Here is a 13,966-nt window from a genome sequence, read left to right as displayed (position 1 = left end):
CTGTGCACCAGTGCCCGAGGCTGAGCCTCAGCTCCCTTACCTGGGAAACGGGGCTAGCCATGGCTGTCCCCTAGGGCGATTGTGTTGAAAGGAATCTGGGACGGGATATGAATGTGCTCCGTGTGTGTGAAAATTTATTGAGGAAACAAAAGATCTGGACAGACAGCTCTCCAGAGAAGATGTACAGAGGCCAAAAGCACGTGAAGGACGTTCGGCATCATGTCATCAAAGAAATGATACAAACAATTCAATTCTGCTCCACATTCACTGGAAAGGTTGTGATAAAAGAAATGGAAAATAACACCCTTTCGGCCAGGATGTGGAGAAATGGGAACTTTCATACCTTGTTGGTTGGAACTATATCAGTGCAGCTGCTTTGGCAGTTTCTCAGAAAGTCACAGGCGGACATACTATATAACCCAGAAATTTTGCTCCTAGGAATATAACCAGGACAACTGAAAACATGTGTCCACATAAAAATGTGCACAAAAGCCAGGCAAGAGGGCACATCTGCAATCCCAGCTATACCGGAGGCTGAGGTAGGAGGATCACAAGTTCAAGGTCAGCCTCAGCAACTCATCTCCCAGAATTAAAAATAAAATAAGTGGGGAGGTAGCTCAGTAGTAGAGCAATTGCCTAGCATGTGTGAGGCCCTGGGTCCAATCTCCAGGTCCAAAAAAAAAAAAGTGTAGACAAATTCATAGGAGCAGCATTATTTGTAATAACAAACAAACAACAAAAAAAATTGGGGCGGGATTGTAGCTCAGTGGTAGAGTACTTGCCTGGCACATGTGAAGCACTGGGATTGATCCTCAGCACCACATAAAAATAAATAAAGAAAATAAAGGTATTGTGTCCAACTCCAACTAAAAAATATTTTTTAAATATAGAAAAAAATCAAATGTGCATCAAATAATGATTAAACAAAATGAAGTCTCCACACAGTAGAATATTAGACAGCCATAAAAAGGAAAGAAGGTTCACTGGATGAACCTGAACAAATGCCAAGTGAAAGAAAGCAGACACCAAAGGACCCATCTTGAAGGATTCTGTTTTGATGGCACTTTCAGTGTGGGCGAACCTACAGAGACAGAAAGTAGACTCGGTTGCTGGGGATGGGTTAGTCTCATTTTACAGAAAGGAAAATCAGGCTTAGAGAAGCCAAGAGCTACTATGCCCTGCTACCTGTGTGACTTTGAGCTGGTGACGTCACCTCTCTGAGCCTTAGTTATCCCGATGGTGAAGTGGAGATAGTGATGGGCACCTGAGAGGGTGGTGCAGGAGTAGTTGTGAATACCTTCCAGGGCAGGCCTGGCCACTAGGAGCCCTTGGTGTGTCTCTTCCCCTCTCTCCTGCCTTTGGGTGGAGCTGTCCAAGTTTAAAGGTTAAGGCTGCCATCTAGTGGTGACCATGGCACCTGCAGAAGCCTCTGTGGTTGGCTGGGAAGGAGACAAAGATGAAGGATGCAGCCCTGTGGGCAAGGCCAGAGCCACCAGTTTGACCAGATTCTTTCCAGATGTTTCCAGACCCTGGCGATGTTTTCCACAGATGTTGGGTCCTGTGGAGGTGGCCCCACTTGAAAGGAGGGTCGTGAGATTCAAGTCCCAGTAGAGGTACCCAGAGTAGCTTGGGGGAAAAACCTCACCTACAATTTGTGGAATTATCAGTTTACTCCCTGCTGCTCCTGAGCAACTTCTTTAAATCCCACACCTGAGCTGGGGGTGGTGGCACAGGCCTGTAATCCCAGTGACTTGTGAGGCTGAGGCAGGAGGAAGTCCCTGTCTCAAAATAAAAAATAAAAAGGTCTAGGGATGTAGCTCAGTGGTAGAACACTCCTGGGTTCAATCCTCAACACTGAGAAAAGAAAAGAAAAGAAAAGAAAGACAAACCCACGCAGAATTGAAAACCAGAAAAGCAAAATCAAGAATCCAGATCAAGCAGGAAGTGGTGGAAGTTGTCCCAGGTACTAGGGAGGCTGAAGTGGGAGGTTCACTATAGCCCAGGAATTCGAGGTCAGTCTGGGCAACAGAGCAAGACCTCTTCCCCAGAGGAAGGAAGGAAGGAAGGAAAGAAAGAAAGGGGAAAAAAGAGAGAAAAAAGAAAAAATCCAGATCAGGGCTGCAAGTGGTGGAGTGTGTACCTAGCATGTGCTCCTATCCCCGCTTGCTCTCCCCCGGGCCATTTGATCCCCAGCACCAGAAAAAAAAAAAAAAAAAAAAAAAAAATCCAGATCAATTGGCTAACATTGAAAAATAAAACTCAGAACTCTTTGGAAATGAACGAGACATCCAGTCTTTGGAATCCTGTGGTGCTGGCCTCAGGATGGTGGTGATCACTCATACCCCATCCACCTTTGTGAAGCTGCCCCTGCCCCCTGCTGCCCAACACCTTAGCAACTCAATCTGTCACCAATTCACCTGGCAATGGCGATTGTTTTTACTTACGCTCTGTGTTCCCCATGGGATTGAAGCCACTCCTCTTTATCCTCTTCTTTATCTTCCCACCCCAGTGTTTCCCACAGCCGGACACACAGAATTACCTATTGAACTAATCTCCATGGACGGTCTCTGGAACAGGTGAAAGATCACTCACAGTCCCTTCAGAAGGCCTGTGACTCTGCACAGAGGGAAATGCTAGCTGGGGACCCTGTGGGCCACAGAGGCCATTACAGGGGCTGGAATTCCCGTGAACCCCCTTCTCCAGACCTGCACAGAGAGAGGCATGACTTTTTTTGCTTTTCTTTCTTTCTTTTTCCTGTTTGAAAATGTAAATCTTTAAGGATTTTAGTTACATTGTCCTAGTGGTCAGGAATGTAAACACAACATTTAGTCTGGATAATGGCATAAGTGCCACCATGAGCTGTAGTGTGAACCCCCAAAGCCGTCTAGTTTTGTAATAGTTTTTTCATGAATGTGCTAAGAAGAAAAATCTAAGAGTCCTTCTTTCATATCCTCCAGTCTTACTCTTGTTGTACATCTGAAGTTACACTAAAAGAATGATTGTCTTTCCTTTTAAATGTCCAGATAGACTTATGCTTTGGTTATAATTTTCTTACCAGGTACTTAAGACCAAGTTGGTCAAAATTGACCTCGTTTCCATCTATTGTTAAGAGTCAGCTTAGTTTCCTTAGGGGTCACTCTTGTGTACTTGGGAGAAGCCTCGTGGCTTCTTTAGCTTTGTCCTACCAGTTGAGCTACCTGCCAGGCTGGGTCAGGGTCTTGCTTCCCTTGGAAGCATCAGGGACAGATTCCTTTACAACAGCCGTCCTCTTTGCAGGATGTGCAAAGGTTGGCTTCCTGTTCTCTAGGGCCTCATTGATCCCCCTGATCAGGAGGTCTTGTGGACCAGAGTTGAAAAGCCCTTAGGGAAGTCTCCTCCATCCCTGGGTTCAAGCTGACCTTAGAGGGCAAGAGCCAAATATTGACTATTTCTTTCTTGACCTTTCATTTCTTAATTTTTCCTCCCAAGTTTTGGTTTTAAACATCTAGCAAGTCAGTTTCACCAGTCTTAAAGTAGGAATACTGGATTTTACAATTATTTACCCCTTCCATTTAACTGGCATCAGTATTAGTATTGGAAATCAGCCTTCTATCCTGTCTGTCCAATAGATGATGCCTTATTATCTTAAATTAACTTAGGTTATAATATTAGAAGTCATACTTCTGCAAGGCACTAATAGGCAATGGTTATAAAGTTTACAATGAAAACAAAAAATGAACTTGCCAACAGTAAAAACATATTTAGTTTGCATAATAGGTATGAACCAAGAAACACAATTTTTATAATCCCAGACCTTTACTTCAAACTTTAGTTTGAAGAATACCAGCTTGGTAAAATGTTCTTTTAAGCCTTATGTTTTAAAAATTTGTATAAATTGGAGATATGAATATATCTAGTATACTAAGAAGCCAGGAACAGTACCACAATCATACTGATGTTCTTATATTAACCAAATTTAGCATTTAAAGAAAAATTTATAATCTGTAGTGTAGTGTAGTACTCTAAAATGACAGCTGTTTGTTTAACCAGAGTTGTACAAATGTTAATCTCTTTAAGAGTAATTTCCTCAAATAAGAAAACCCAACAGACACAAGAAATTGTCTTGATAGATAAGAGCAGACTAATGTTTTAAGAAACCCTTGTCACCCTTAACACACAGAGAATGAAATTCTGGCTCATATCAGTATGTTCATATTTGACCCTAAAAACCTTAAATAACTTTAACTGATTGTGCTAATTATATCCAACTGAATCACCACAGACTTTTTGAGACTTACCCTCCACAAACCTTGTGTAACTTATTTAGATGTTCTACAACTTGTTTACATCCTTAGTTCTTCCCTCTTTTTCATTTTGGACTTTTACACAAGAATATTACTTTACCGGACAAAACACCCTCTCATCTAAAAATGTTACTTTCACCTTCTAATTTCCCATACCAAAATATATTTCCATAGCTATAACTTTCTTTTATCTTTTTCAGTTTCAGACCCCTTTCTTAAATTTATATTCTGAAACAATCCTTATGAACGTTATCTATGCATTTAATTTACACAACAAACGTCATTCTGGGAAAGGGATCAGACAATCTAGAATACACAAAAACTGTGCCTTAGTCTTTTTCAGAGATTGCACTCAAGGGATTGGAGCACAGGATATTTTGACCCTGACGTGTCTCCCTTATCATTATCATAATGTCATCAACTTTAATGAGTTTTCCATGGTCAGTGGTACCCAATCTCCTTTTGGGGCCTTTTTTTCTTTTATTAGGCATATTGACATTCCGTGAAGGAGGCTCCAGCGAGGTGATCCGTAGCTGCCTGGGGCCAGGCTGAGAGAGAGTGCTGGGAAGGCCAGCACTGGGTTGGAGGGATTTAACTCTTTGGTAACCCTTTCTTTTGGTGTCCTGCTGTCCTTGCATATCAGAGGCAGTGCCTTTTGGCAACTTCAACTTAGTTCCTGACTGTTCAGACTCCTTATCATATAACTTTATGAATATCTGTACATAACAGAATCTTCTACATACCTGCCCCTGAAAGATTAACTCCAACTGTAAAATTGTATAATTATCCAGAAAACTGTTTAAAGGCCAGCTTGTGTTACAGTGAAACATCTTCTCTTAGGCCCATACCTCTAGATGGTCCGTTCTGCCAAGACTTTTCCCCAGACACTATCAGTAAGATAACATAGCATGGCCTATGTCTTAAAGGGCCAGTAACAGAAACGAAAAACAGAAAAGGGCAGATCACCAGAACCAGGGCTGACAGACGGGAACCTTTAAAACAGACAAACTTGCACATTCAAATTTTTCCTGAGTTTGGATAGTGAAGGACACAGGGCGGGTGGAGGAGTGGGAGTCCCTGCAGCTAGCTCAGGCTCTCCTTCCCGTTCATCCTTGGCACCCTTCTTGGGGTCAGAAGTCCTTGAGTGTTGGCTTTTAGGAAGCCTAAGGTTTGAGTCAGAATCCTGAAGGCTTCTTGGATCCGAACATTTGGGATTTTTCCATTTTTCTTTCCTGTGTCCATCTGGAGAGAGGAGAAAACCATTTAGGGAAGAACTTACTGAAAGGACAGAAAGCTTATCCTGTGGCCGATGGTTCCTGAAGAGTTGGTCTGTTCCTCCTGAGTCTGCTTTGGGCTCATCCATTCTTGCCGGGCTGGAGTGTCGGCTGAAGGGAACCCAGATCTTTTTCTCCAGTGGAGACTGCTAATCTGCAGCTGTCCTAGGGTCTTTAGATGCTTTAGCCCAAGCCAGTCGTTGGATGTGGTGGTCGCACGGCTGTAATACCATCTAATCTGGAGGCTCAGGTGGGAGAACTGCAAGTTCAAGGTCAACATGGGCAATTTAGCAAGACCCTGTCAGAGAAGTTCCGCTTCTTCCCTAACTCAGGAGAAGGTTTGCAACTAATTATGACATCCGCGACTTGACTTTTCACTTTTCTTCTTCTCTGTGCAGTGCTGGGGATGAAAGTAGGGCCTCACACACGCTACGCGAGTGCTCTACCACCGAGCCATACGGAGGCAGGGTAGGACAAGGAGAGGTAGAAAGGAGATCGGCAGGGAAGGGAAGAAACTGTGGTTTTAAATCTGAGCAGTTCCTGTAACACCCTCCCTTTACTCCTTCACTGTTTTCCTCCACACCTAAATTCATTTTTTTAGACCTTTACTTATTTTTATGTAGTGCCGAGGATCAATGCCGGTGCCTCACACACGCTAGGCAAGCGCTCTACCACCAAGCTGCAGCCCCAGCCCCAGCCCAGCCACACCTAAATTCTGAAAAGTCCTTGAGTCTTACTGTGAGTCTAGGTGCTCAAGGCCGCCAGACATTGCTAGCTTACACAACATATCTTATTTAGACTAAATAAAGCCAAGGGAAAATATTATGAGAGACTTATGATCTGGGCATAGTCCAAACATTATCTATTGACTGGATGACACCCACCTAGAGCTCCTGTGACCCCCGCTGTACACCACAGGTAAGACAACAGAGCTCACCAGGCTGCGCACCCTAGCGCTTCCCAGTCACTATTTACAAAGATTCCTTTAAAAAGAGCACTTGCCTGGTGGGAGGCTAAGGCAGGAGGATCATGAGTTCAAGGCCAGCCTAAGCAACTTAGTAAGACCCAGTCTCAAAAAAAAAAAAAAAAGAACTTGGAACATAGGTTGGTGGTAAAGCATTCCTGGGTTTGATTCCCAGTTCAAGAAAGAGGAGGAGAAGGAGGAGGAGGAGGAGGAGAATGAAGAGGGAAGGGAAGAGGAGAAGAAGAAGAACCCATGGCCTCAAAAGCAGGTCAGGGGGCTGGGGAGATAGCTCAGTCGGTAGAGTGCTTACAAGCTTGCAAGGCCCTGGGTTCAATCCCCAGCACCCCCCACCCCCCAAAAAAAGCAGGTCAGAATTTGGAGCACAGGCATTTCTTCTCCCTCCAAGTGTGTGTGTCCCACTCTGTGGCTGCTTTCCTGAATAAATCTCCTTGCTTTCTTAAATAAATAAATCTTTCTTTGTGCCTTTTTTTTTTTTTTTTTTTTTTTGCAGTACTGGGGATTTGAACTCAGGGCCTTGTGCTTGCAAGGCAAGCACTCTACCAACTGAGCTATATCCCCAGCCCTTGTGCCTCTTTTGACACATCCCGAAATTAGTCTCTGTGATTCGAAAACCTCCAGGGCCAAGTTGAGATCCCCTTCTCCTCTCTGGGGGACCTCCTGGGATCCCTAGCCAGTGACAATACCACCAGCAAAATCCAGAAACTTGTTGAGCACTGACATAATGCCACCAGTGGAAAAATTCACACCTGACCTCACGTGGCAGGTCACAGCCAAACGGCAGGCACACTAAAAAATGTAGAAAACCACCTTCAGAGTATGCGCATAAGGCGTATGTGAAACACCAGTGAGCTTTGAGTTTAGACCTGGGCCTCATCCTCAAGATACCTCAATAGGTACTTGCAAACATGCCAAAACCTGAAATCCCAAACTCCTCTTTCTATTCCTAAGCACTTTGGATAAAGGATGCTGAGTATATTCACAGGTGAGCCGCTTCAGTTATCACAGTAGCCCTGAGTCACCCTGAGGCCAGGAGTAGTTCAGTGGTACACCTGGAGGCAAGAGCTTAGGACTGTCAGAGCCCTGGACGGTATTTATTTGCTATGAGAGGGTCGCCTTTCTGAAGGCTCACAAAGCTTCATACCTGTGATCCCCAGAATATCCTTTGAGGTGTGTGTTATCATCACTCCCGTTTTACAGGTGAAGAAACTGAGACTCAGGGCCACAGGACAGGGGATGGATGAGGCTGGTTTTGAGCCACTGCAGTCTGGATTCACCATCTCAGTACTCAGTACTCCCTTCCTCTGGATGCTCTGGCTTGGGCATGTGCAAGTAGGATAAGTACACCCACCTGTGGGGGAGAGGTAAGGCCTGTGAATATCAGGAAGAAGTCATGACTTTGTTGGGGAGAGGGGTACTAGGGACTTAACCCAGGGGTGCTGAGTCATATCCCCAGCCCTTATTATTATTTTTATTTTGATACAGGGTCTTACTAAATTGCTTAGGGCCTTGCTAAGTTGCTGAGGATGCCCCCGAACTTGCGCTCCTCCTGCCTCAACCTCCCGAGCAGCAGGGATTACAGGAGGGCACTACCATACCTGACTCATTACTTTCCTCTCCAGAGCTGCAACTGACAATTGCAGCCACTCACCACCAGAGGGGAGTCATGTGCCAGAAACCTGAATCTCTCCCTGGCGCGGTTGAGGGGTCCAATGTTGAGAACTTGCCTGGGCTGTTCTGCCCTGTGCCCAGCCCTGGGATCAAGGGCATTTCTCAGCATGGTGGAGCTCCAGGAGCTGACCCAAAGGCTTAGACCCATTCAAAGCTCCTCTAACACATCAGTTCTGGGATGGGGAGGGTGGGGGATGGATGTTGAGGGAGACCCAGCTGTGTCCCATTTGGTGGTGGCAGTGGTAGGGGGTGGCAATTATCATCAGCCCCCCCTGCTGGAGGCTGGGTTCCTGGAGCCACAGCTGCAGGGTGGGGGTGGGGGTGCAGGGAGGGCTTCGAATTGTCTCCCTAGAGGTTTCCATGGTTACAGATTGATGCAGGCAGCCCACTAGACTAGGGCCTTTATCTGTATTGTCTCCTCTGGAAACAATGGGCTTTGGAGATGGGGGGACACTATGTAAATCACTTCTGCACAGGGGCCTTGATGCCCTGCTCTGCAAACCCCCTGACCCCAGCTACCAGGGTCGAGGGAGGTGGGTGCAGGAATCAGCCTTGGTAATCATTCTTTGCTCTGGGGTACCACGGCCCTGCTCCTGGGACTGGAGAAGACGGTGTGAGACCACTTAAGCATATCTGGGCCTCCCGAATGGCCAAGCGGCCAGGGCCTCCAGGCACTATGTAATGAGCACACTGGGTCAAGGCTAACCGGCTGGAGTTATTACCTGCAGGAGCTTCAGTTTCCTCCTCTGGAAAAGTGGGGACAACACCCATTTTATCACTGCTGGGAGACACCAGGCCCAAATAGGTACTCAGAGAGTTACCTGAGCTCAGAGGGATTCCTGGGGTATCTTAGTATGTAGGGCTGGCTCTGCGACTGAGGCCTTAGCAAGGCCCCTTCTCTCTGGGCTTCAGTTGCTCCATCTGGGTCTTGACTCGAACAATTTATAAAGGAAGAAGCAAGATGATAAGAAAGGGTTTGGTAAAACCAGAAATCGGGTCAGTAGCACACAACCCTGCCTTCTAGGACTTCCATCAAGTTAGAAAACATGCCATGTGATCACAGGGCCCTGTGGCGCGTCTGCAGGACACGCCTTTATGTAAGGCAAGTCAGGAATTAGTCCCCTCTTAGAGATAAGGAAACTGAGGGTTGCTATTGTTGTTTCCTGGTCAATCTGGCTCCAAAATGCGTAAGGTCCAACAATAAAATTATTTGGTCTGCAGTATGGAATAGAGAATTTGCCTAAGGGAAAAATAAAACAACTTCTTCATGTTTAAGTATCAGCAGAGAAAAGTGAAAACTTCTCCACGTCTATTACTCATCCTTCCATACAAGACACCCAGCACAGAGCCTGGAACACTGTATTCGATAAGTGAAAATTCTTGTCCTGTCAACATTATTATTGAATGTTTTACTCCACGCCATATTTAACCATATAATCATCACAGATTTTATGCCAATTTTTTTTTTTTTTTTTTTGCGGTACTGGGGATGGAACTCAGGGCCTTGTGCTTACAAGGCAAGCACTCTACCAGCTGAGCTATCTCCCCAGCCCTATGCCAATTCTTTTGCAAAAATGTGGGGTGCAACCATCATGTGGACTTTTAAAAAATGTGCTGGTAATAAGAATCATGCATTCCTAAACTGTGTTAGGTGAAAAATTAGGGTGCACAGAATACTCATGAATATGCTTGTCAATATTAAAATTGAATAGTCCAGACTTGGGAGGCTGAGGCAGGAGGATGGCAAGTTAGGGTCAGCCTCAGTAACTTAGCCAGACCCTATCTCAAAATTAAAAAGTAAAAAGGGCTGGGATGTGGCTCAGTGGTAAATTGCCCCTGAATTTGATCCCAGTCTAAAAAGAGAAAGAGAGAGAGAGAAATAAAAATTGAATAGTCTAAATCAACACATATCATTTTTTCCTGACAGTTTAGTGAACATTTTTCCAGTCTGAAAAAAAAAAGTTAAAACATTAGCATTAGTTGTTATTGATTTGTGCATCCCAGTCGAAACATACTTGATAAAAAATTCATTACAGTGTTGCAAAGTATGGACTTACAAAATTTAATCTCCATTGGAAGATTCTGTGTTGCCATCATTGGTTTCCTTATCTGACACATCTTCCTCACTGCTACTCATAAAATGTGTTAAAACTAGGAGTAGTGGCGCACACCTGTAATCCCAGCAGCTAGGGAGGCTGAGACAGGAGGATCGCCAAGTTTGAGGACAGCCTCACAATTTAATAAGACCCTCAGCAACTTAGCAAGACTCTGTCTCAAAATAAATCAAAAAGGACTGGGGAGGTAGCTCAGTGATAAAGTTCTCCCAAATTCAATCCCCAGTACTGGGAAAAAAGATGTTTACCCTTGGTAAACCCTTGGTACTGTAGCACTCTGAACAAACCACTCAATCGACTTTCAGAAACGGACTGACAAAGTGCATGAGTATCACACAGGAAGACAAATGCACCTTCACGCCCAGGAGAATCCATAGCGGCTCTGTTTAGCTTCTTAACCAACATGAGGAACAGAATTATACCATACCGTGAGTATGATATGAAAGGTTGTAAGTTAATTTTCAGATTGAAAAACACAGGATGTGATAAATACGCAGTGTTGACATTAAGCAGAGAAAAACTATTTCACACTGAGGACACAGAGGCAGAGAAAACTCCCTCCTGACTTTGAGAAATTCAGGCTGATGAGAGGGGAGTGAGAAACACCAATCCCCCTCTTGTTTAATATACATCACCTGATAGAATTCTCAAAATTACTTTGGGAGGTAAGTTTTTTTCTTCCCATTTTTAGAGATAAAGGAACCAAGTTTCCAATGGGCTTCAGCAAATGGCCCACACAGTGTAAAATACAAATAAACATGAAATAGGACACGTTTGGGGGGAAATCATTTTATTAGTTTAGCAGACATGTTTGAAAGCAATGATGTATACAAATTATATAAGGCACATAAATCACAGCTCCGTTTTATTAAAGAATGTACAAAAGGTTGAGCAACGTGGCTGCACACCCATGACCCGTTACTCGGGAGGCTAAGGCAGGAGGATCTCAAGTTCAAGGACTGTCTGGGCAGTCTTAGCAGGACCCTGTCTTCAAATTTTCAAATCTTTAAGAAGGACTGACAATGCAGCTCAGTGGTGGAGCCCTTGGCTAGCATGCAGGAGGCTCTGCGTTCAATCCCCAACACCGGAAGAAACATGACTTTCACTGAGTTAAAAAGCAAGCCAAGGGCTGGGGAGATAGCTCAGTTGGTAGAGTGCTTGCCTTGCAACAAGCACAAGGCCCTGGGTTCGACCCATGGTACCACCAAAAAAAAACAAAAAAAAAAAACAAGCCAAAGTCGGGTGCGGTGGCACACGCCCATAATCACAGTGACTGGGGAGGCTGAGGCTGGAGGACTGTGAGTTCAAAGCAGCCTCAGCAATGGCGAGGAACTAAGCAACTCAGTGAGACCTTGTCTCTAAATAAAATACAAAATAGGGTTGGGGATGTGGCTCAGTGGCTGAGTGCCCCTGAGTTGAGTCGCCGGTACCCCCACTACAAAACATACACACACACTCGTCAGTCTTCTAGAGAGCACTCATTTACGGAACAATAACTAGATGCTGGGCACTGTCAGAATGCTTCTCTGAACCTCACAAGAACCCTGAAAGGTAGTCATGGTTAGTTCCCTTTCACAAATGAAAAAGTCTCAGAGAGGTAAAGTTATATGCCCAGGCTTGAACAGCAAGGCAGGGATAGAGCCAGGGCTGGGACCTGGGCCAGGACTTCCTTGTGGGTGAGTTCTGCCAAGGAATAAGCTGCTGAGGCCCTCAGCTCCCTTGCCTCCCTCCGGGGAGCGTGATGAGGGGGCTTCTGAGCAGCTCTTCCAGGTGAGAGGGTTCGTCTCAGCCCATTTGGGAAGCAGCAGGCATAGCACAGCCTCTCAAAGTGTGGATATGTGGGCATGTGTGCACGGGTGGGCACATATGTGACTCTGTGTGAAGCTGGCCCCGGGCCGGGTCTCTCAAAGCCATGTGATAAAAATCTGGTACATCTTCCTGAATTGTCAATTTTACTCAAAAGACAAAATAAAAAAGAGAGGCATCATGGTTTTATATGAAGAAGACGCAGATGGCTATAGAACGTCTACTTCCGTGGTGTGCTGAGATAATGAATGGACTAGCTTTTGCAGGAGACGGCGTGTGCTCAAGTCCTGAGCTAGGAGTTCTGTATGTGAACCGGTCCCCAACCACAACTGTGCGTGGTGGGGAGTTCCCATTTTACTGATGCAGACCGGGGGGACAAGAGAAGTTAAGCCACATGGCCAAGTTCACACAGTGAGTAAGTGGAAGACAGCAAGAATCTCAATACCCAAATATTAGGACTCCTGTGTTAACCACTGCTTGTTCAATGAGAAGTTTACAAGATTAACTCTCGAGGTGGCCATAGTGAAGCAGAGGAACCCCCCACCTTGGCCTCCTCCTGATTAAATGATAAAGGCTGCCCATGTGAGCAGCCTGTCTGTGTCATGTGCCCTATCGCTGTCATCTGATTTCATTCCTATACCACTCTATGTGAGAGGTACCATTGGGTGGAAAAACAGACTCAGAGAAGGGTACCTTCTAGACAGTCACACAGCCAAGCAGCAGCAGAGACAGAATTTTTTTTCCAATGGTCCTGGAGATTGAGTCCAGGGCCTCAAACATGCTAGATATGTGCCGCATCCGCTGCATCATACCCCAGTCCCAGAGAGGCTTGAAGGTAGGTCTCTCTGGTGGCAGATCTGCTGCTCCTGCCCAGGATCATACCACCGCTGGCCTCCAGGTCCTCTGCCCTCTGGGTCATGTCCCCTTTCCCTAACTCCTACACTCTGCTAGAGAAGGAGTTCTCACCAGTGAGCTGGTTCTGGGTCAGACTGAGCCTGCCCAGGTTCACGGGTCTGAATTCTGTTCCTGCACCAGCTGAGGTCACACTTGTCATGAAATTATTCCAGATGAGAAAAGTAGTAGCCAGGTGTGGCTACTGCTGACACACACCCGGCCCCCACCTCCAGCAACACACACTTTTTTTTTCAGTAGAGGGGACTGAAACCCCGGGTTGCTCTACCATTAGATTATACCCCCAGATCCCCAGTCTTTTTTAATTTTTAATTTTGAGACCAGGTCTCACTAAGTTGCCGAGGCTGACCTTGAATTGGGCGATCCTCCGGCCTCAGCCTCCCATCACTGAGATTATAGGCATGCACCACCATGCCTGACTTTATTTTTTATTTTGAGACAGAGTCTCACTAAATTGTGCAGGATGGCCTGGAACTTGTGATCCTCCTGTCTCAGCCACATGCACAAGCCACAGCGTACGATGTAACTGTCATTGCTTGAGTGTCACTCACGTCCTAGCAGGCCTCTAGGTGCTTCCCAATTCAGTTCTTCACTCGGTTCTTCCCTGCACTTCTGTGGACAGGTTTCAGGATTCTCACAGCGTTACAGGGAGGAGCCTGAGGCTCCGAGAGGTGAAGCGGCCTCCGGAGTGGAAACACTGGGCTGTAGCCCTGCTTCCCACCATTCCTCAGGGCCTCAGGATGCCCCTGTGTGGTGAGGAAGGGGCTGCGAAGGCAGGCAGGCCTGAGATCCCATGCCCGGAAAGGCAGGAAGGAACCCCCTCCATCAGGAATCTGACCCTCAAGCCCAGCAAACTCCCAGGTGGGAGTCACCCAGGGCCTACTAAGCGCCAGACATTTTATATGTCATCTAATTTTATCATCA

Source organism: Sciurus carolinensis, chromosome 1 (assembly GCF_902686445.1).
Source record: "Sciurus carolinensis chromosome 1, mSciCar1.2, whole genome shotgun sequence".
In the NCBI taxonomy this organism is placed as follows: Eukaryota; Metazoa; Chordata; class Mammalia; order Rodentia; family Sciuridae; genus Sciurus; species Sciurus carolinensis.
This window is presented reverse-complemented; position numbering follows the sequence as displayed.